At 39.5% G+C, this 24,490-nt stretch overlaps 1 protein-coding gene across 16 annotated transcripts in view; it reads left to right on the top strand.

Moving 5' to 3' along the window:
- Window positions 1-4,202: 4,202 nt before the first annotated feature.
- The window catches only part of PHF21A (PHD finger protein 21A), a 195,409-nt gene continuing 175,121 nt past the window's right edge, over window positions 4,203-24,490 (top strand). For 2 of the 16 annotated variants that reach the window (XM_082340182.1, XM_082340172.1), the window contains exon 1: window positions 6,041-6,607. The gene's annotated coding sequence lies outside the window, so the exon portion shown is untranslated. Of the gene's footprint in view, window positions 4,222-6,034; window positions 6,608-6,840; window positions 7,852-7,894; window positions 8,844-8,867; window positions 9,644-24,490 lie in introns of those variants that run through there. The other 14 variants (XM_082340183.1, XM_082340184.1, XM_082340185.1 and 11 more) reach the window with 14 other exon arrangements.

Below are 24,490 nucleotides of genomic sequence, written 5' to 3' on the forward strand. Positions count from 1 at the left end.
AGAGAGATAAAGTGATTAGCTAGACATTTGCAGAGCCCAGACCCAAGCTCAGGTTTTCACACTCCAAATCTGGGAATGCCTTCCACTAGATAACGTCCTTGCTCAAGGCCCACAATACAATTTATTTATGTTGATAATAGATAAACTAAAGGCACAAATAACAAGATGATAAAGTTCTTTCCACATCCCCAGTCTTGGAGGATCTCCCTGTGATACTCTTAGCAGCTCAGCAGCTTTAGGGCAGACATTTCTACAGCTCTAATTGAAACCATTTTAGTTTTTACCGACGGATCCAGCCTAGGCCCCCTGATCCACCTCTGTTACTTTTTGGAAAAGGAATTGGGATTTGCAGAGTCACACACGTGGAGGGCAGAGTCACACATATGCAAATACACACCTACATCTATCCGCGGTGTTTAGTGGTTATCAACCCTGACCACCTGAAATCCCCCATCCCCTACCTTCCTATCCCCCACCTGGTGCAATTTTACCCTCCTCCTCCCTGCCCCATACACACCTAAGGGACTTGTGGCAACGTCTGGAGATATTTTTGGTTGTCACAACCGTGGGGGGAGGGTGCTACTGGCATCTAGTGGGTAGAGACCAGGGACACTGCTAAATATCCTACAAAGCCCCCACGACAAAAACTTATCTGGCCCCAAATGTCAACAGCGCGACGTTGAAGAGCCCTGGTCTAGTCAATGCTACTAAACACATACACCTGAAGTTGCTTAGGATTAAATTGACCTTGGTGATTATGACAAAGTAGGGAAATTGAAAAGTACTCTCGAGGGACTTCCCTGGTGGTCCGGTGGTTAAGAATCTGTCTTCTAATGCAGGGGACGTGGGTTTGATCCCTGGCTGGGGAACTAAGGTCCCACGTGCTGCGGGGTAGCTAAGCCCGCGAGCCGCAATTAGGGAGCCTGGTGCCGCAACTACAGAGCCCACACGCTCTGGAGCTGGTGTACAGCCACTGCTGGGCCCGCGCACCACAACGAGAGAGAAGCCCTCGCGCTGAAACGAGAAGCTTGAGTGCCACAAATAAGACCCAACGCAGCCCAAAATAAAATAAATAAAAAAGAAAGTACTCTCGAGAGGGTTGACTGCCTATCCACCAGTATTTATTTAGTTACCAGTTATATCTGACCCATTTCCAATGATGATTTCAGCTTACCACAAAAGCACACACAAGACAGTTAAAGAGATTTTTAAAAGATCAGAAACCATTGAGACAGAGGGGAGAAAGAACATACATTCAACTTCTGCTAGTCACTGGGGATTTTCTGTCATAATTCTTTAAAAATCACACTGATATGTCTCCTCTCCTTATTTAAATATTTTGTTGGTACCAGCCAGGTTTTCATTTATTCCAGCCCAATAAGAATTGGAAAAAAAACTCCAATAGTTACCTCCCTGCCTCAGTGAAGAGGCAGGACCCTCAGGTTTTCAGACAGTGTTCAAATCTTCTTTAGAGTGACCTTTTAAGAGACAATTGGGTTAGTTTTCAGCCTGGAGTAGAAAAAAGGACAGTGTGAAGGACAGGTGGCGGGTGGGGGGGACTGGATGAGAAAGCTGTTCCAGTAGTTGTTTGGGGGGCGGGGTTCATTACGTTGTTTGAAATACTGTCAAATTCCAGAATATCAGAGACAACCATATACAAATACAGGTACAAAAACCTTAATATCTAGGGTATGGCATGTACTATGTTACTACAAAACTATAAAATAAGAAAATGCAGAAGAAACTTCTTTATTCTCTAATATATAATGCTTCCCTATGATACTACAATATATAATGCCTCTGTTTTATTTCTCCTATATTTACAGTATCTCTGCATTAGACTGATAGTCCTTATAGGGAGATAGCTGTTTTGTTACTTTGAATGACATTTTACATTCTCTAATAGAATCCCGATATTAATTAAATATTTTCTGTCCAACAAAAGTTATTTAGGTTCCTACCTCCTAACCTACACACACACACGCACACACACACACACACACACACACACACACGGTAAACGTAAAAAATAGAAACCATAAAAATACAAGAAGAAAATTGTAGGTATTTTTCTAATCTTGGACTTTGGATGACCTCTTGAAGCATGGAACAGAAGGCAGGAATATATAGGAAAACACTGACAGATTTGACTGCTTATATAAAAATTAAAAACTGTACTCCAATATTTAATAAAATTCAAAATTTGAGATTTACACCTTTGCTCCACAGGGTTTTGATGACTACTAAATGGCTTTTGGAGGGTAACTAGGTGGTAGGAGAACACACTCTAAGTCATTGTGCACCTGCTATTATTATTACGTCATTCATGTCTGAAAGTTGAACAATTTACTTCAAAGGAGATTCTGATGGTGAACTTTCAATTCTCAGCTTATTTCTGCGATCTTCACTAACTTATACTAACTGTTATCTTTTTTCTTTAGCATTTATGCCAGTTAGCCTTTTCAAAAATCCTACAGAGTATTATATTTATTTTATGTATGAGAAACACCAGGGTTCAGAAGGCCTAAATGTTTGTCTAAGGCCACACAGCTAGTGAGTGTCCACGTCGGGCACACTACGAGCTTGAGAAAGACCCACAGAAATATATCACAACCTTGAGTCACCCCGAGACTCCTTGGACGCCATATGCCACATCTGCACTGACAAGGTATTGGGACTCCACGTGTTCACCTCCTCTAGTTACATTAACTCAGAAAATAAATTTGAAGGCACAGGAAAAGATATGTTATGTGGTTCCGTGTGCCAGACACTGTGCTAAGCACTTTCTGTGAATTATTTCATCCAGTTTTCTCAACAGCCCTACAAAGTAGGTATTAATAGCTGCATTTTACAAGATAGGAAACCTAAGGCTCTGAAAGGTTAAGTAATTTGCCTCAAGTGCCTTAGTTGAGAAGGAGTGATACTTCTTGGGTGTGGGAATCCACGGCTGCTTGTTTCCACTGCTCTTCACCATCTTAGAGTGAGGAAGAGTATGTGAATGCAAACGTGGTCCAACAATGAATCACAAGCTAGAGAATTCTTTTTCATAGAGCTTGATAGTTACATGAGTATTAGACAATTATTTGGTTAAGCTATTTTAATTAAGTGTAAATATCTAAAACATGAGTTTGCATGACACTGATTTCTGACTGCTATTCAAACATCTTAGTAACCAAGTACCTTCTCATACAAGAAGTTCAGGGGCTTTCATCATCAAAAGCTGGGTTGATAAACGACAGCCCATGGGCCCAATCCTGCCTACCCCCTGGTTTTTTGAGGCCCACGAGCTAAGAATGTTTTAACATTTCTTTTAATGGGTGAAAAAAGAGGAATATTTTCTGACACATGAAAAGTACATAGAATTCAAATGTCAGGGCCCATAAATAAAGGCTTTATTAGAACACAGCCAGGCTCATTTGTTTATATATTTTCTATGGCTGCTTCTGTGTTACTACTGCATAGAGTTGAGAAGTTGTGAGAGAGACTGTATGGTCTGCAAAGTCTAGATATTTCCTATCCAGGTTTCTACAGAAAAAAGTTTGCTGACTCCTGTTCTATAGCATTTACATATTCAGGCACAATTTGAGTTTCTGAATTTTTTCTATGAAATTTTGAAACATTTTAAAGTTTTTTTTCTTTCTTTTTTTTTTCCCCCCAGCAAGAACACTAAAGTAGTCTTGCTCTGAAAAAATTCTGACAGCCTGGGCTGATTTGAAATGACACCATTAGATTATGGTCCAGTGCCTAGTGGGTCCTGCTTGAAAGGGCTCCACCTTCACTCATCTTTTAGATACACTAGAGTTACCTCTAGATTGTAAAGCTGCATCTTACTACCTGACCAGTCCTTCTTTTATTCATACTGACTGTGTTATGGGTTTAGTTTCACAACATTATGAGTTCATCCATCCAGGCTTCTTCTTCTTTTTTTTTTTTTCAACCAGGCTTCTTGAATCATTTATAGGGATTTTCATTTTCGATCTCAAACTCTTACACACTTTCTCTGCTGTGAATTTTTTTTAAATGTAAAGCTCAGGGTACTAAATGGCCTACACATATAAAATAAAGCCCGTACTTTTATTTATTTTTTAGCTTTAAGAAATCAAAATTTTAAAAAATTGCTTTCTCTTGAGAAATGAAACTTAATTTTGCAGGTCACAGAAGTAAGAAAATGCCTGCATGTCCAAGGATCTCGGAGCACCTCTGGTGGGACTACATAACAAGGTAAAGAATGTCTATTTATTTTTAAATACTGTTTATTTCTTGGAGGAATTAGTATTTAATGGAAAAGATGTGACTAGTAACAAATAGAGCCCAAGGCTATTTCTGGTTCTGTCATTGACTCACTTTGACTTTGGGCAGATCATCTCACCACTGTTGCTCTTTATCTGCAAAAACTGGACTTCATGTCTATGGGAGTTGCATGGCTAATCAATGCCTGGAAAATGCGTAGTGGCAGATGCTACAAAAGTGCTGAGCCTTAAAAACAAAACCACCCCCACCCCCCATTTGTATTCAGTTGAGGTTCAGGCTTATTGTTATTTAACATTCGGAGGCCAACAGTACGTTAAGTCCAGCGTGCTGCACAGAACAGATAATATCACTGTCCAGCAGGGATTTTTTTTTTTAATCTAAGATTTTGGACTTTTATTTTTTTTCTTTATTGTGGTTGGGGGTTGTTTTAGAATCTACTAGTATTTCCATACAAAAACATTCAGCTCTAAGTTGAAAACTATCGATTTGAAAATCTAAATAACCCCCCTGCAGGGGAAAAAATAAATAAATAAATAAAAAGCCCTCCCCGCCCCGCCAAGAAATCTCTCAAAACAAGAATTCTTCTGATGTTTTTTTCCTCCCTGCAGTTCTCCATGTTACAGTCCTTGGAGGTAGAATAGGCATAAAATACTTTCACTAATAAAATATGACAAACCGCCGGATTATACGTGGCTGATTCCCAGCGATTGCCCTGTTACACAAAGCAGAAAAGTAAATGCCATCATCCCCCTTAGAACAAAAGAACTTAGGAATAAAAAACATGGAGAGGGGGGAGAAAGCAGTAATAAATAAAGGTGAGCGAAGGATCCCGTCCCCCGCCCCTCCCCGAAGCGAGTGTGGGACTAAGTACGGCTAATAAAGTGGTTCAAGGGTAGTTATTTGGAAAGGGGGCGGGGTGGCGAAGGGAGGGAGCGGGCGAGCGGCGGCCGGGGATTGCATGTTGCATTCGACTTGAGGTTGCATCTTTCTCCTGTTGCCTGGACCACGCTCTCCCATTGCAGTGCTTCCCCATCGCTTCTCCCCGTCCCTGCCCTCGCGGCTTTATTTTCCCCCTTCCAACTGCTGTTGCACTGGAGGGAGTTGGGGCCGCTCCGGAGCCCCTGTGCAGCTCCTGCGACGGGAGGGGGAGTTGGGCTCGGGCCGCTGAGTTGGGGGGGCCGCAGCGGGCTCCGGCCTCGCCTCGGCTGCAGCTACACGGGTGCCGAGCTGCAGCGCTGCACGGGCCCATCATTGCGACGGCCCCGGAGTTTGGCCGCCGCCGCTCCTTGTTCAGCCCCATCACCGCCGCCGCCGCTGCACTGGAGTTTGGCTGCTGCTGCCCTACTTCACTCTAGTTTAGTTTCACTCACTTTACATCCGGGTTTTTTCCCTAGGCAATGGGGACCGCAGCACACCCCGTTCCTTAGGCAAAGTGAAATAAATTCGCCGCACCGACACGTCAAGTAGTCCGCCCGCCCGAGCGCCGCCGCGGGCCCCCACCGCCCCTCCCGCCGCCGCCCCGTCGCCCCCGGGGGGGACCGTGCGCCCCGGAAGCCATGGGAGGAGGCGCGGGGGCCCGGGCCGGCCGCCGTACAACTCCGCCCGGCGGCCCCCTCCCTCCCCGCCGTGCCCCTCTACCCCGGCGCCTCCTCTCCCCCCGCCCTCGTCCCCGCTTTCCCAGCCCCAGTCCCTCTCGCCCGGCTCTCGGGAGCGGCGGGGACGCGCACGGCGGCGGCGGGCCGGCGGGGCCGCGCGGCGGGCTCCCGCGCGGGCGAGTGTGTCTGGGCCTGGGCGGAGGGATCCCCGGGCTGAGGCGGCGGAGGTGCTGCGGCCCGGGGCCGGGTGGTGAATGGGCTGGTGGTGCTCGCTGCTGCTGCTGAGAGGAGGAGGAGGAGGATGAAGAGTTGGGCTTGTTTGTCTCCCACAGTTTCTCTCCTGCTGCTCTGATTTTCCCCCCACATTCCGGCCCGGGGCCTGTGTGTCTCTCCTGGAGGAGGAGGAGGATCCAGTTCCTCCCCCCACCCCCTCCTCCCCACCCCCCCTTGCCTGGGGAAGAGGAGGAAAGAAACAGCCCAGAGAGAGAGGGAGAGAGAGAGAGAGTGAGTGAGAGAGAGAGGGGGAGAAGAGGAGAGGAGGAGGAGGAGGAGGAGGGAGAAGGGAACAACCTACCATCTTAACACACTAATATCTAAAAAGTGCGAGAGGCCCAGAGCAGCAGCAGAAGCAGCAGCAGCAGCTCCAGCTTCTTCCCTCCCTCCCCATGAAGAAGAGTTCCCTCCTCCTCCTCCTCCTGCTTCTCCTGCTCAGAGTTCCTGCCTCCAGCTGCCAGGGGGGACAGCCAGCCAGCAGCAGGAGGGTGCAGTATCCCAGCTTTTCCATTCTCTCTTCTCCTCACTCTCCTCTCTTTTTTTTTCTGGAGTAGCTCTATTTCCCCTCCCTCCCCCCTTCCCCTTCCCCCTCCCCCCTCCCTCCTTCTCTCTCTCTCTCTCTCTCTCTCTGTCTCTCTCTCTCTGTCTTGTCTCTGGTGTTTGTCTCTGGGAGGTACAGGGGCTGCTTGCTTGGAGTTTGTTTTGGGGGGGAGGGAGGGGGAGGGGAGGGGTGTGTGGGAGGGAGGAGGGAAAGGGGGGTGTTCTCGGCAGGACCCCCTCAGTCAACTTGAGATTTGAGCAATAACTTCCCCTTCGGGGCGCCCCCCTGCGTGCCCTTCCTATTCCTCCCCCCATAAAAAAAAGACAATGGAAAAACCTTGTCTCCCCCTTCCTCCCCTCTGCCCTCCACCCCTCCCCAGGATAAATTGGAAGTAAGTTTATGAGCAGCCTCGGGAGCCTGGGCGCTGAGTGCTGGGCCGGAGCGGGTGACAGAGGCGGCGCACCGGGGGTGGCGGGGAGGGGGCGTCACATTGTCCCGGCGGGGGGCCGGGGAGGGGGCCGCCGGTGGGGGCGGGGGGCGCGGAGCCTCGTCCGCCCCCTTGGGCTCTCACTCCGCCCAGGGATGGTCGCCGGGGCTCTTTCACTACCCCCTCCCCCCAGGATGATGTCGGGGGGAAGTTTTTATTATGGTTATTTCTTTAATTTTTTTTTTTTTTGAAAACCATCTTGTTTGGTGACTGAGGGATCTGGTTTAAAAAAAAAAAAAAAGCTGCGGCTGCTGACGCTGCCGGGCCCGAGTGTGTGTGTGTGTGTGTGTGTGTGTGTGTGTATGTGTGTGTTGGTGCATTTGTCTTGGGTGGCCGGAGCAGCGTTGGGGAAATTCCGCTTATTCTTCTTCTTCTGCAACTTGTTATTCCGGAGAGTGTGCCAGCACCCCTCACCCCGGGGCCGGTCCTCCCGCACTCGCCCCCGCATCCCGCGGCCGCGGGGCGCCCCCGGGACCTTGCGGCGGCCGGGGCCGCCAGGCCGCTCCAAGAGGGGCCGCAGCCGCCCCTCCCCCGCCCGCGCCCCCGCCGGGGGGAGGGGCGCGCGGAGTGGGACTCTTTCCGTTTGGTCCAGCCCCGTCGTGCACGCAGTTCCCAACACTTCTCGTCATCCTCTCTTTGGTCTCTTTATTCTGCTGAGCGGTGCTGTTAGGATTTCTTTTTTTCCCCTGACCACGTTCGCGATGGTGGGTAGCAGCAAGGTGGCCCTGGCAGGGGAGGGGTTGATGTCGAGATTGGGCACCGGGGGAAGAATGTCTCCTTTCAACTTTGTGACTTGCACCCCCGGAGAAGGCCACACGCCGGTTGTGGGGTGCAGATGTGCTGAGAGTGATTTCTAAGTAGTTGAGTTGTTGAGATGAGGGGTACGGCTGCTAATGGTAGGCAGGTTTTGTTTTTATTGGTGAATCTGGTGTCATCATATTCCGGTCATATGTTGAAATATTCTTTGTTTAGGTCTTGAAGTAGAGGATCTTACTTTTCACGTCCACATTGTGTTGTTTTTAAATGATGTCTCTGCAAGTATGGCTTTCTAGAATTTCAAATGTGAGTTAAGGTCCGGGCGTATGCGGGCCTCAGCACTGGCCTTGACAGTGAACTTTGTGACTGTGTTTTGGATTTCAAAGATTTGCCCCATAACTGGGGTGCGAGCTGTGCATTTTTGTTAATAGTAGTTGTCAGGAATGTAGATGCTTGAGGTGGGGACGTTAGAGAAGGAAGAACATTTATATATTAATAATTGATAGCTGAATATTAGAAACAGATTAATTTGGGCTGATGAAATTTTTTTTTTTTTTTAAGCAGTTATGCACTCTAGGAAACCTTTTCATAGGCACACTTTTTAGGGGTTCTTTAGGGCACAGAGCTTGAATATCTCCTTTTAGACAGGTTACTCACCAACATCTGTAGCTTCATTGAGGGCCTGATAAGGGGACTGAAACTGGGGCTATGACATCTAAGTGTACTTTTCAGTGTTTATGTTGTTTGTTTACATCTGATGTTCACTCACGTTTGGGCAGTGGAAATAAATAGGTCAGATTTTCTTTTGGTTTTTGAAGACTAGCCCTCTCCCCCTCGTCCCCCCCTTTTTTTTAAGTTTCACAATTTACTTGGTTTCACAGCGTTGTAGGAAACTGTTACTACATTTTTACTGGAAATACTATTATTCATTTTGATTTTGGTAAGTTCTTTTCTATTCTTTTTTTCTGTCTCTGTATATGGAATCTATATCGTGGGCTCAAAACTGGCTTATTAAGGGCCGTTTAAAATGTCTGAAGAATGCATTTTAAAATCTCAGGACACATCTTTTGATGGCAAAGAGGAAATTTTTGTGTGCAGTTATGCTCATGTTTATGAAAAAAATTTCTGCACTTAAAACTTTTGTAGATATACAACTATCCTTAAATGAAGAGCATAGTAATAGTGCAGAAAATTCGCAAGACACAAACTTTTGGCTAACATGTTAAAAATATTCCAGGTGTTTTTCTTTATGTCATACTTTTGCTTGTCTTAGCATAATAGTGTTTGCAGTATGACTGGCATTGCTTGGATGGTCTTAGTAGTCTTTTGCTTGAGTGCTTCTGAAGGCTTTTTAGCATAGTTTTTAGCTAAATTTGCAAGCTTTATTTAAACATGTTGCACTTTGAACTCAGGCAGGTCTTTATGGAACTGGAAAAGTAATAAATTAAGACTCCTGCCTATGCCAGATTTTATTTTTAAGAAGTATAAGTGATGGATGGGGCCCTATTTCTTTTAGCTGTGAAGGGTCCATCCTTTTTCCCATTCAGTCATCTGGAAAGAGCTGCGTCAGAAATACTCTTCTTCTGCTTACATGAAGAACTCTAAATGCTATCCAGCAGGAGGTGCTGCAGCAAGATAAAGGAAATCTATGAATTTTGAGGGTCTTGCTACTTATTACAGCTCTACTTAGCATCAACTAAGCAACAGGATTAACACATTAAAGTTCCAGAAAGATTTTGAGTAAGTCCATTGAAAAATTCCATTTGCCATTTGAAACAAATTTTTGACTGCTTTTTACCTGCTTACAATATTACACAAAGTAGATTGCTTATTGTGGATAGCTTAAGGATGCTGCCCTGAGGTACAGAGTGCTGTTAGAATTATTTTAGTTTGAAGAGGAGTTATTCTCATATTGGTGAGTGGGGTGTTGAACACATTTTTAAAAATTATGTGCAATGGATGGCTATAAACAAAAGTAGTTGGTATGACTTGGGACTTTAGGCTTTATGATCATCCCTGTAATGTTAATACAAGTGGGATATAGAGTACTTGAACTATTGGAAAGGGAGATATTGTATGGAAAAATTTTTAGACTTTTTATGTTTTTTTCCACCAATCCATGGGCAGTGATCCTAATAGATAAATTCTTAGGCGCTCAGCGTTATAAATACATATGGTTGATGTATTTGAGTTGGCCTCCAAAGACTGATTCTTGAGCTAGAAGTAAAGTTCTGTCTGTGGGTATGGGTCATTGCTGATATGTCCCTTAGTAACACTTAACAATAACTGCATAAAGATGAAAGTATTTTTGTAGCATTTATAGCACATGTCCTTTGAAAGTCTGTTAGTGTTAGGTGAATTGATTTATCACTGCAAATATCATGCTACTGTGGTGGCTTGTAAAGTTTTATGTCAAAGTTTAAAAAGTTGGGAATGTGTAGAAAATTTGATGAATCTGCTTTGAATTTTGTTTGTTTTTTAGGAATAATACTGTACTTTTTTCTCAATAAGATCAAATGAGATAATACATGTGAAAGTTCTTTGTAAATTGTCAGAAACCATGCAGATGTTAAGTTGTTGAGATAGGTGGCTAATTAATACAGGGACAGAAGCTTCTGTCTTTAAAATACTAACTTTCTCCATATCATTTGGGAAATGAGTGCATTAAAAGTGCACCCAGAACACTTTATGAATTTTTTTTTAAATACTGCTGTGGTTACCAAAAAGCTCTTTGTTACAGTTTTGAAGCTTTGTTTAAAAAATGCTGCCTAGGCAGTTTCCCTTAATTCAAAAAAAAGATCATTTTTCCTTTTGTAGATCCTGTGAAATGTGTATCCCCTGGTTAAAGTTTTTGTTCATTTCACCATTGATGTGATAGTAGTTGATTTTAGTGATTATTTAAGTTCCCGGATTCTTCTATAGACTCTTATTAACACACAGAGTAACAGATGTCACAGTTAATATTTTGATTGTTTTGACTGATCCTGCTAACTTTCTGAAAAATTCTTACTTACTAAACCTTTCAAACTTGTTTCAAAGTGAAAAAGACATACTTGTATGCATTAGTATTAGGTACGTGTGTGTATCATTTTTGTTTTTCTAATTTAGAGGGATGCGTGAGGAAATGACTACTCAAATCTAGAGGAGTGCACTGAAATATTTTTTGTGTAAAAATAACCCAGAAGTTTAAAACTCAGACCTTTGAGTTCTGGCCTTCTTAATAGACTCTGCTCACCTATTTGGACTAAGGTAAAATGACATATAGATAATTGGGAGTCCCTATGTTTATGAGCCTATCAAAAGATAGAGTACCCTAAATTTTAGAATTGACTGCTCTTTATGAAATAACCTCAATTAGAGATGAAATGTAGAAACTTGCTTCGGTGAAGGGTGAGAAAAACATTTAGCTGTTTAGATAAAAATGAAACCTCTCAGGGTAATATTAACGTTTTCATCCTGCAGACAGTGAATGCTAAAGCTTTTTTTGAGGAAATACATTAAGGTTATATTAATGTGCTTTTAAATTTTGTATCCTTAGTATTTTATTGCCAAAGTCTTCTGTATTTAATTAATATTGAAAGGGAGAAAAGGAAGGGATTAAAGTTTTAGGTCTCTAACCTTTGACAGAATTCCTTTATATCTATATTCAGAGCTGATTTCTTGAAACATGTTTGAATTTTCATATTAATTTGTCATGGGAAATATTAATGATGTATGTTGACTTCTTAGAACTTTTGTATGTGGGCTTTTTTTGTAGGCCCTAAGTATTCTTTAGGAGCTTAGCAGTGTATTTTGATCACTTTAACTTTACCAGGTGTGTATTTTTGCTGCTTTGAGGTGTTTTGTTTTGTTTTGTTTTATTTTTGAAGAGGTAATATATTAACACTGCATTAAAAGTATTGTAGATAGTTATTTCTTAAATAGCATATGTTTCCTTCTTTGTATATTTGTATGTATATGTGGCCATACTGTTTTGTAGGCTTTCATATCATCTTATTTGTGTATTGAATTTCTGAACAGTTATCTTTTATGAGAATGCTGAAATAGACCTTTAAGAATAACTTTTATATTGTTTGTCTATCAATTAAGTCTTAAACTGGGATGGTGGTGAACTCTTCCCTTTTAGAGATAATATGTGAGTTTCAGTCATCCTTTGGGCTTTTCTAAGGCAACTTTCTTACACTGGACACTTGTTTGGCAGTTTGAATGCCTCTACGCTTCTCTCCCTCCAATACACTGCAAACTGTACACCCCCCACCCCCTTGCTAAATAAAAAATAGTGAGCGGGTCTCGGCTGAAGGAAACTATTCTTTCCTATATTTCGGAATCATCTATGGAAATGATTTTCTGCTTTTTAAAGTAGACAAAAAAGTGAACCGGTAATTTGGAAATAGGAAAGGGATGGGGCCTAACAGGTTGATGATCTAGGCTTTATTTTGACTCTGTTTGTGGGCCTAGGGGAGAAAAATAACTTAAACACAGAAGCCAGAAAGATGGGTTTTGTTTTATTGTTTTGGCTGCATTGAGAATACAAACTGTCAGTACTTGAGGAGAAGGAGCAGCAGAAAGGAATTGATTTTTTTCTGCTGCAGATCCAAGTATTGTTAACCATGTGCATCTCTAAAGCAGCATACTTACGTATTAAACAGTAGTTGATTCTTTTACTCAATTAACAGTCAGAACCCTAAACTCTTTTTTTTTTTTTTTTATTTTAAATAAGTACCCAAAACTTCAGAGTTAATGACAATAATTTCCTGATAAAAGTGGGTGATAGTAACCATGGCAACTGCTATCTCTGGCCTTATGGACAGTATGTTGTATTGATGAAGCTTCAGATCCTATAGTAGCCTGTCACTTTTATGGTGAAATGTAGTAGCTTGTGTTGCAGGTGATTTTTAGCTGGATTATGTTAAATTTGTGTGCCAGCTTATCTTTCCTTGTTAGGAATTTCTTGGACTGTATTCCACAGCATGTTTGTGAAGGTACTGTTGCCTGAAAATAACCCACCACCTGCCTGTGTCAGGCCTCCTGATGCAGATTGCACTTAGTTCTTTCCCAGCCTCCTCCTTCAGTCTTGCAGAAAATAGGGGTGTGTGTAGAAACTATATACATAAATTACAGCTCAAAGTTGTCTACTTGGGTTTGGACATGTTATTGATAGCTTAAAAAAAAATTTTTTTTTTTTTTTGGAAGACGTCAGTGGATGAGAGAAATGGAATTTTTTTCCCCTGAATGTTCTTTTCACACATGTGTGTGTGAAATGAAGGGTGAGGAGTGGAGGGGGTAAATATTGAGTAAGGACTTGACAAAAGAGGAACTTAAGTATTATTCGTTTTTTTTGTTGTTGTTGTGTGTGTGTGACGGTGGTATGTGTATAACTATAAGAATACATTTCCTAATGGGCAGTATTAAAGTATGGGAAATGTTTTCTTATGAGAATTTCCTTCAAGAAAAATTATTTATAAAAATATAACTTGAAAGACTGTTAAGAGAAAAGCTGGTAAAACAAAACTTTTTTGGGGGGTGGGGAATAGAAAGCTTTGAAACTGATCAGACTTTAAAAAATTGTTTTAAAAATTGTATCTTTAAATATAATTTAAAAATTGTAACACATCTTTTTGCTTTTTAAGGATTTCTTTTATATGCTTATCCTGTATAAGGTTTTTCTAATGTGAACATGTTGATCTAAATGTTAATTGATACTTTTTCCAGTATATGCTAAAGAATCTGTGCTAGGGCAGAGAACAACCAAATTTTATCTGGATTTGACTAGGCCCTGATAGTAAGATCTAGTCAGATTGTGCTAGATAGTTCAGTTTCTTGAAACTTACTGTGATAGGGGGAAGTGGTTTACTTACTACAAGTCCCAAGATGCATTGCGGTTTTTGCCTAACTCCAGAATAGAGCATTGCATGCTGGGACCTGTAGTTGATTTAAACAGCACAGGGAACCCTTCTCTCCTGTCTACTCCATTTTATACACAGCTTCCCAAGCGTTTAAGAACTTTCTGCTAAGTAAAGTTTGATTGTTAATATCATGGTTATTATGCTGCTGATATTCTAAAGTGAGTCTTCAGGAACACTCTAGTGTATTAGTTTACCTTAGATGAGTTTGCTGTTTTTTTAAATCAGTTGCTGTAAGATTTACATGTAAAATAGCGTACGTATGTATACATAGTCAAAACTTGACTTCGCAATTGTAAATTTTTTTTGTCTGTGATGATACAGGTCCCTATAATTACAGCATTAACTGATTGCTAGTGTGGGCATTAGAATTAGAAGACTATTATTGTGGGGCCCGATATGTATGCTGTTCTCTTTTCTTTGAATGGGGACAATTATTCAGTAAAGTTGGACGGAAGGGTTTTTTTGGTGCCAGTATTTAAGCTCAGAGTTTTTTCTTCTTCTGTAATGATTGTCTACATCTTGAATCTCAGTATTCTTTAAATGGAAGACAGAGTCCTGAAAATAAATGTGATTTTAGTGTAAATTTAATACTCAAAGGTATAGGCTGGAAGGTAGAGAAAAAGGGAAGGTTTCTTAAATAATTTGTGTATATTTTCATTTGTAAACTTAAAATTTCTGTCCTTTTGAGGGTTCTAATACTTTCACTTTATTAACTACTGTCAGTGTTGTTGCGGGGATTAAACGTTAAAAATCTGTGAAAGTGCTTAGCACAGTTCCTGGCCCATAATAAAGGCTCAGTAAATGTTTATAGAGTTAGCAATAGTAGTAGTAGTAGTGGTTATTGTTATTTTAAAAAATATTATGCTTTACATTTTTCCCTCCCTTTTTACATTATTACTTGATCAGAAACCCAGGATGTTCTAACAAGGCCTTGAGATTTTTGGCCTATGGTAATGATGTGGCAATTCCCTAGAATTTTTTGCTGTACTTAAAATGTCTTTGCACCTCAGTTTCTCTCTCAGTGATAGATGCCCGAAGTCAGACAACCAGCCAGCAGCAGAATTTTCACCAGGATTCAGCTCTGCCTATTCAGTACTCTTTGCCACTGTGCCATGGCCTTTGGTTGACTTTGGAAAGTTCAAAAGATAATGAAAATTTCTTTTGTTAATAATGTTTGCACTGTTAGAACATCCAAACTAGTTGATTAATGAAAATAAGATGCTGCAAGAATGTTCCTCGTGTCACAGTGTATGTAACCTTGGAAAAATTCTGTTGTCTTTAGAAGCATGAACCAGTCTATCACCACAGTTCACAGTGTTACAGGATTGATGTATTGGAGGCCAGTGAGCAGCCCCAGAAAGAAAATGTAGTTTCAGGTCTGTGGGTTGTACTTAAAATGTTAGGTTCAAAGAAATCATAAGTCTTTATATTATTTTTCTCTTTTAGGACACTAACTTCTTTTAGGCTCTTGAGATTGTTCAAGGATATTTTTATCTGCATGGCTTTTAGCTTTTTGAGAAGGGAAAGGGACACCTGGGAATACTGAAAAATGTAAGCATAAGTTGTGGTTTGTGTGCCGTAGTTTGAGTATATGTAGAATCAGGGAAGTGTCTTTCTTATCTGCTTGGCCAGTCTGTATTCTAGCAGAGTTCCTCAAATGTTATTGCTGAGGGCTGCTGTGTTTATTTAAGAAAACTCTGCCTTTAGTATTAATTATTTAAGTACTTGTTTATACAACAACCCATTCCACTATAATAATACTAACCTTTTTTTCCTCACAAACGTGAACTGAAACTTGTTAATGTTTGTATACTAGACATGAGATAGATTCTTTAGCTGTGTCATAAATTTATGGTATCTGGTCTGATATTCTTCCACATTATGAATGGTTTTATTTATTTTATGTTAACTTGTCTTTTCAAGATGTAATATTAAAATGAAATTAATCAGTGGTTACAAAGATGTTAAATTCAAAGGGCTAAATGTAAGGGAGAAAATGGTCTCTGGTATTAATTGGCCAGTACAGGAAGTTAGGATGAATTCTGTTCTACATTTTATAGTGTGCACACCTGTGTGATTCCTGAAATACTATAGTTAGGAATAAGGAGAGGAAAGAAGGAGAGTAAAACTGGGCAGCCATGTGTAATTATCTGTAGAGTTCTTTGACACACCTAAATTATTGAGCACAGTTTTCTGTCTTTTTTTAAATGAAATGTCTGAGACCAATGTATATGAAATGGTTGTGATGGTGTCAGAGGACCTGGCTTTAAGACCAGTCCTGTCACTAGCTGTGTATTTGAGAAATTCATCCTAGCTGGGCTTTAGTTTTCCCAGTACTGTAGTAAAATGGGGATAATGGTAAAAGCCTGCTTCACTATGCTGCTAAAAGGATTAGATGAGATAATACTCATGAATGTACTTTATAGACTAAAGAAGTATCAATACATATAATTGAATTTTTAATCACTAATAGATGGCTGGATTTTAAGATATTTGTCTATATTGTGTTAACAATGTTAATATTTTTAAAAATTTAAATATATGAGTTAGAATCATAATTGGTGATCTAGATCCCCCCACCCTCCCACCATGGCCAACAGACAAGTTCTTAACATGTGTTTACAGTGTAGTTCTTGACAACATGCGCTGATGCCTTTGTGTGTATATATAATATATATAAAAATATCACAAATGTACTGGTGTGTTACAGTAATGAAAAGTTTCAATTATGGGCTTTTATGTTGAAAAATATTTTTATGTGTTAATATACAAACTTACACAAATATACATATTTGTTCTTAGAGAAATGGCATGGTATAAGACTTAAAATATTTGGCAAGTTGTGAACAGTTTTTGTATTTTAAAGTTATCTGTTATAATATTAATAATAATAATTAACATTTGCTGAGTGTTTATTATGTTTAGTACTAAGCCTTTTTACATACAGGATCTCATTTAATTTTAATCCTCACAGCAATATTCTGAGGATTTACTGTTATTATTCTACTCCCATTTGACAGATGAGGAAATGAAGGCTTCCCTGGGATAACATAGGTAGCAAATCATACAATCTTACCTCAAGCCCAGGTTTGATTCCAGAGCCCCTCCTCTTAAGTGTCTATAATGCTGTACTAAATTGTGCAATTCCCATAGAAACCTAGCAAGTGAATTACTAAAGAGGTTTTTCAATCTACTGAAATGGCCACAACTTTGACATATCATTTTAAGAATGTTTCATCTGATTTTGGTTGGGTTAGGCTGAATGTTTTGGAAGTAGTAAGCACTGGAATGGATTGGAAATGAAGGCATTTGGGATAGTGTATGTCCTGTCCATCATTGTATGCCCATTGCCAAGCACAGCGCCTACTGTGGAGTGGGGTCTAATACCTATTTCTTAAAGGTTGGAATTTGGGCACGGGAGCATGATAGGTTATTTTATACATTTTTTTAGTAGGTGCAGATAGTTTACATTGGCTATTTCAATTAGTCCTTATTTAACTATCAACATTTTAGAGCGTTTGATGGTAAGTGTCCTTTCTTTTAATATTTAATGTTATTTTAATACTTTAAAAATATTAAAAGGCAGAGCATCGGAGTTATAAAAGTAATACTTGCAGTATAGATATGTGTAAAGTAGAAGACTAAAGTTATCCCATTCTCACCTACTTAAAAATTTTCCTGTGCATTTAACTATGTATAATGTATATGAATTTTCAAAATAAGTAGAATTATACCATAATACTCTCTTGAAGTTTACTTTTTTCAGGTGGCTATTTAAAAAACTTGCTTGTTTTTGAACGTAAGGCTCAGGTGGGAAATGGGGGTGAGGTTGGAAGGAGAGAGGTGGGTAAGATTTGTACATTAATATTATAAACCTAATGCCCTAGACTGATTATTACTTATGGGGCAAAAAGCATTTTAAGTTCTTTTTACTTGCACCTAATGCCTTAGAAATGGCCATTGTTATTTAAAAAATTTTGAAGTCTCAACTGATGTAAAATGACAGCATTGGTTTCTGTGCTGCACAAGTAATTTAGAAAGTATCATTTCAGAAATAAATTCTGCTAGTTTATTCTGGTAGTTATTTATAAAGAGATCAGTTGTGGTTTCAGATAACTTTTTTTTTTAAACTGGTAGTCTCTCTTCCTGGTTGTTAGGAGGGATTCATTCAACATTTTCACAGTAAAGTAGAGTTTTAAAACCAAGAAAATGCTTGTGCTGTTTTAATTAATAGCGGCTCAAACCAGTACTGCTTAATGGGCATCCAGATATCCTGCCCAGGAATTAGTTCTTCATATGAGTAGTGTTGGTGGAACTCACCTTCATCCCTATCCCTCCTTACTCAGCCACCTTCAAATGCTATACTGGTAACCCGGCATTTTTTAAAGCAGTAAAAAAAAGGAAAAAAAAAGGTAAATTATTGGAAGTGCCGATAATTTATTGAGTGCCAATAATTCATTTTTATGGTGTTATATATATTAAAAAAAAGCATACTCAAGACCTTATAATCTGCATTAAATATCTTTTGATTCTGGCTTTGAGAGTTTTGACTTGTTGATAAGGTTGTTATTCATAATTCACCTTTGTAATTTTTAAATTAAAAAATTTTATTTCATAGGTAATAAGTTTTTCATTATAGAAGTTTAAAAAAATTCTTTATAATTCTAGAATGCGCTCCTATCTAAGGTGATTTATACTTCTTTAGACCCGTATTTAGTGAAGTGCTAAAGCATGGCCTTAAAATTCTAAGAATTGGATCTGGTAGGGTGTAGCAGTTAACTAGTTTTAACAAGCCACGTTAAGGTTATTTCTTGTTGGTAGCATTCGTGTGTGCTTTTCATTTTGTGTGGCTCAGACCATGCCCTAGACAGTATTTTATTATTTCTCATGATAATTTTATAAGTGTACAAAGGGCTCAGTTCATGTCATGGACGGTAAAACTGAGGCAGAGAGAAGAATTTGAGTAAGTTAACAGCGTAGCCTAATTTTCCGACCTTCTTATTCTGGTTTTGGTCTTCTTAACCTGTAGTATCCAAACTTTTAAATATTATGGCCCCCAGTAAATGTATACTTAGATATAATTTACTGAACCTAGTGTTTTGTGTATGTTATAAAACATACAGGAAATTAGAAATTTTTAAAAGGATGAGATTTAAAAATATAATTTGTGTTTCTTCCCACGGTCCTCTTCTTTCCCCCGGGTGGGCACACCCACTTGGAGACTAGCAGTCGAGATAGACTATTCTTCTGCAGAAGAGGTAGCCATGGGGACACCTGGAGGACCGTTGGTACAAGGTGTGGGGCTTTTAAGTTGGAGCGATCTTTTACAGCTTTTTAATTTTAAAGAAACAGCCTTTCTTTCTGTGAAGGCTGAATGGTCGAGAGTAAAGGCCTTGAGAGAGGTTAGCTTAAAAGACAAAAATATAGGCCTTATTTGTTTTCTTCAGAGTTGTCCAAAGGGAAAAGGCTGGCCTACCCTGACAGCTCCTGCTCCCACTATGGAGATGGCAGTGGCTTTTTCTGTTGTTGTCAGGCAGTTTATAGAACGTAGGATAGCTTGGTAAGCGTCTTCTCTGTGCCTGATATGACGTAACATTGTGGAGTATGCAGCATGCATGTTAAGTACAAGTGGTTGTATTTGGCTTGTTGCTGCAGCATTTTTGAGGCTGTCTTAAAAAGCGATTATCACTCGATAGAGTTGGATATGTGCAAATTATTGAAATCATCATTTCATGAAGACCAAACTTTGTAACTTGAATTATCCTGTTTAGTATTTGTTTACTCCCCCCCCCCCCCGCCACCCCCCAGAGCAGAATTCTTTTTCTGAAAGGAACAGATGCCGTTAGCTTATCAGGACCTGATACTAAAAAGCCCACAAAAATCTTTGTGCTGCTTATTTTCTTTATTTAATCTATATGCAAAGCATATTGTAATTATTGCTGTTAGAGGGTTTTAAGGTGATGGTTCCTCCCCACCCTTTTTGTGCTCAGGGGAGATAGATCAGGAATGCCAAATTGACAACTTGGTATAAAGAAATAATGACCACTGAAATAAAACAGGAGTTCAAATGAAAAGCAAACCAGATACAAATGTAGAATGAAAATATCTTTTAGTAAAATGTTAGCATGCTGTACTTGGAACAGATGCCACATTAATTCAAAAGAGAGCCCAGAAAATGTGGCAACTTTACGATGTCAATGGAGGGAGCTGCAGTAGTTCCTGTTCTCATTGTGTCAGGTTCTTAGTACCTCCAGGTCCAGTCCTGTTTTTCTGTCTATTTATTTTCTGTACATATCACATGTTAATATACAAATATTAAATCCATGCTTAATATTTTTGTTTGTTATTAGTTAAATACATTGTCATATTAATAGATATTAGTATAAAAGCCCAATAACTTGTAATCCAACAGTAATTATTCTTGTTTTAAATATGCATATCAACATTTGTAGAATCTGAGGCAAAAATGGGCTTTTCTACGCACCCTTCAAGGCACATTTATGATAATAAGGTAGTCTAAGAATTGAGACTTTCAAAGAGGCTTACTGCTTTTTGAATGTGGAATTTGGACAAGTTACAAAATTATGAGAATTTTGCATTTTTTTCTCATTTAAATTTGTAGTTATCATTGGACATTTGTTATGATTTTTAAGTAGCTTAGATTCATTCATTCCTTTTGCTGTGTTTTTTATGGTGTTTGGGAAGAAGAAGAAAGGGTGATGGAAGGGTACTATGCACACTTGGGTACTTCCAGAGTGACATTCATTTTATAGAAGATTGCACAGGGACATCTCTGAATTGCCTGTAACTTGCAGTGCATGGTTAGTGTGTCTGGGTGTGGAGGGAGATGGGCTGGGGGCTCTTAACCTGATTTACAGTGTGCCACTTCCTGAGCAGTGCAGTGATCTAATCACTAGGGGCATATCTTCTGTGCCTGTAAAGAAGTCTGGTGCGCATGCTTAGAAAAGCACTACTAGTCTTCTCTCAGTCAAAGCATGAAGGCTTACAATTTACTCAGTTTGTGAAAAGGTTAAAAGTTTTGTTTTTATGCCATTCAAGACAAGGGAAGTTTTAGCATGGCAGTAGAGCACAGTGGTTAAGAGTATGGGCCAGTCTGCATAGGCTCAAATCCTGGCTTTGCTCTGTGCAATCTGCGTTTATATTAGCTCTGTGACAGTGGCCAAATCACTTCACCTGCTGTGCCTCTGCTTCAGTTTCTTCATCTGTAAAGTAAGAATACATAATAGTACCCTTTTTCTGAGGTGGTTACGAGGAATAAATAAGTGCCTGACACGTAGTAAGCACTAAATAAATGGTAGCTATTGTTAGCTATTATTACTTAAACTTAATTCTAGATTCTTCTTCTCTTCTCAAGGCTTGAGACAAATGTTGCATAGTGGGGAAAGAGCCTGAGCTTGGAGGTCTGACCTCTGGTTTGGAATCTTAGTGCAACCACTTAAAGTTGAGTGTGTGACCTTGGACTAATTATTTAAGCTCTTTTCAAAAAAGATGTCTCCTGTACATGCTGTATAACAAGCATTGTAATGTTCACTTGGACTTCATTTTCTTTACTGATGACATAGGGATGATAATACTAACCTCTTTGGACTGATATGAAGATAAAATGGGGAAGTCTTAGGACACTTTATAAGCAGTAGCTGCTATTATCATTGCTATTGTTACAGTCCCTCTAAAAGTTTATGGGAAAATACTAAATATGGAACAGCTTAGGGAGAGAGGAGAGTTTTCTTCCTGAAACGTCATTAGAAAAGGTATGGATGGGAAAAGTGATTTAATGAGTTCTTGTTTGTGAAAACTGCTGAGAGAAATATAGAATACATGGGAGGGTGTCATTTATTACAGAGACTTTAGAAAGTATTTTCAGGGCACTTTATATTTATTAAAACTCTTAGCGATAAAAGATTATTTTGCACCAAGATACTGGTGTTTACAGTAGGTCACTTAGCACCAAGGCAGTTGTTGATAAGGCATTATAACTCACAAGTTCAAAATACTAATCAGCTGGTCAGTCCATTGGGTCTGTGGCTCAGGACAAATTGCTTGTGTTTGTTTAACCCTTGAGAACATATGCTTGGTGTAAGAACTAATGGAAACAAATGTAGAACCCCAGAGATATAAAAGTGGCATACAAATGCTTTCTAGCAATGATGGACACAGTTTATTTGCCTTGTGATTTTGAGCATTTTTCCTTTGTGAAATTTCCTCTCATCTGGTGCCTAGTCTTTTCTTACAGTAATTGTTATTTTCTTTCTATATTTAATCATCATATGTTACCTATATTGAGCCTAGAAACTGGGCCTGAGAGCAGGTTGATTGTGAGAAAAGCCACACTTTAAGTCTCTGCCTTACAGTGATCTCAGAATTAAGATTTTTTTGGTAAAGAATTTGAGTTTTTAATATATTTTGAGGTTTTTTTTAAAATGTACTTTTGAGTTTTCAATGTATTCATTAGTATGTAGGTATCTGTAAGTGTATCTATAGGTATGTATGTATCTATCTGGTAAGTGAAACCAGTCATTGAGGGAAGGGGAATGATCATTAAGTATGAAATATAATTAATCTTATTCATTTACTGTCAATTTAGATCTGAAACATTTTTGATCTTTGGTCTGTATAGTTTTTTTCCTGAGATTCAACAAGTGTGTTTGAATATAGTATATGTTACCACTAGTGAGCATTTGAGTTAAAAATAGAATAATAGCTTCCATTAACTTTTTGTTCTCATTTACCCAGCTGCACCATTTGATAAAGGCCTAGTAGGTAGATAGAAGTATTTAGTATATTTTATTTTATTTTTTAATAAATTTATTTATTTATTTTTGGCTGTTGGCTTTGTTGCCGCGTGCGGGCTTTCTCTAGTTGTGGCGAGCAGGGGCTACTCTTTGTTGTGGTGCGCGGGCTTCTCATTGTGGTGGCTTCTCTTGTTGCAGAGCACGGGCTCTAGGTGCACAGGCTTCAGTAGTTGTGGTACACGGGCTTCAGTAGTTGTGGCACACAGGTTTAGTTGCTCCGTGGCACGTGGGATCTTCCTGGACCAGGGCTTGAACCCGTGTCCCCTGTGTTGGCAGGCAGATTCTTAACCACTGTGCCACCAGGGAAGTCCTACTATATTTTATTTTGTCTGTGTTCCTAAAACATTGTTTCTGCTTTCTGAGCAGAAATTCCAACAAGTTTGTTTTGATAAAGTGCTGTACTTTAGCTCAACCAATATTTTAAAAAATAAAGCAATTTTAATTTTTTCAATTAAAAAATTATACTACTACTTTACAATAGCTAGAGTAAGTAAAGCTTTGTAGTTTTAGAATTAGCATAGCATGTGTACTGTGTTTTCTTTATTTCAGCCTGTATGCAGGGCCTATAAAAGTTGCTTCTCTTGGGTGAATGGAATTGTAAAAAGTTTAGAAGTGTATTTCATTTTAACAAATATAGGAGTTAGAAGTGGACCCTATAGCCTCTTTGGGATTGATTTAAAGAATTACACAATTTTGAAAATCATTTTGTCCCTGCCTGATTTGTAAAAGGTGGGCCACTTATGACAGGGCTGAACTCCTGTTACACTTGTGCAGGAACCTGTCCAGTTCATGATGCATTAGCTACTTTGTAGAGAGATGCTGCCATCGACCCTCCATTGCTTTTCCTCTCCCCTCTTCTTTACAATCTTTTATGTCTGTACCATGCCTATGCTATTCCCTGTCTGCTGTTCATCACTCCCTCCAAAGCAACCACCATCTTACTCTATTTCTCTTCAAAACAAAACATCACTGTAATTATTAGTTTTTAAACAGAGAGAGCTGTTATCAATACCTTAAGGCATAACAGTTTGTGGACCTCTCCATTTTGGGCCCTCAGCCAGGAGTTGGATAATAGCTTAAAATCACTTCCAAAGTAACTGAGTATTTGTGAAACATTTCATGTCTGGACTAAGGGAGAGAATAGAAAAAGACCTTTTTACCTCAAAAGTTGCTGTATTTTCTGGTAGGGGGTGAGATGGGATCATAGAGGGGGAGGGGGAAACCTTGTTACTTAACTAAGATAAAGGAAATAGGAAGCATTAATTTGTTAGATTGCCCTTTGTAGTCCTATGGGCCTAATTGGAGAAAGAAAATGGAAATGTTGGTGTTGCTCATTCTGAAAGTATTTTGATTTATTAGTAGAGAGAGGGCTAGTAGAACTTCTTTCTTTAGTTTGTAAAATACAAAATATGGTTATGATACCTTGTTATTAGGCATTGATTGCTTTCATTTCATTGTTGGTATTTGCATAATAGCAGACCTATTGTGCAAGTAGCAACACATTTCAGATTTTTTCGTAGTGATTTTGAACTGTTAACTGAATTGTTTTGGTAAGAAAAGTAAAAATTGGAAATCAGTTGTAGTTACATGTAATGGCTATGTTGGTTTTAAATTTAGTGGCTTCTAAGATCTGTATCAGGCATTTAATCCATTATTCAGTTACACATAGAGAAAAACATATTTGAGACAAGAGCTTTAACTTTATAGGATTTAAAAAAAAATCTTTTTATGGAAATTTAAAAACACAGAAGTAGAGTGGATAATATTAACAAACCCCACGTACCTGTTAACCGAACTTCAACAATTATCAGTATTTTGCCAGACTTTACGGTATGTGAAACATAACAAGGAAAGTAATTTTATGTTTT

Source organism: Balaenoptera borealis (genome assembly GCF_965194805.1).
Source record: "Balaenoptera borealis genome assembly, chromosome: 11".
Classification (NCBI taxonomy): Eukaryota; Metazoa; Chordata; class Mammalia; order Artiodactyla; family Balaenopteridae; genus Balaenoptera; species Balaenoptera borealis.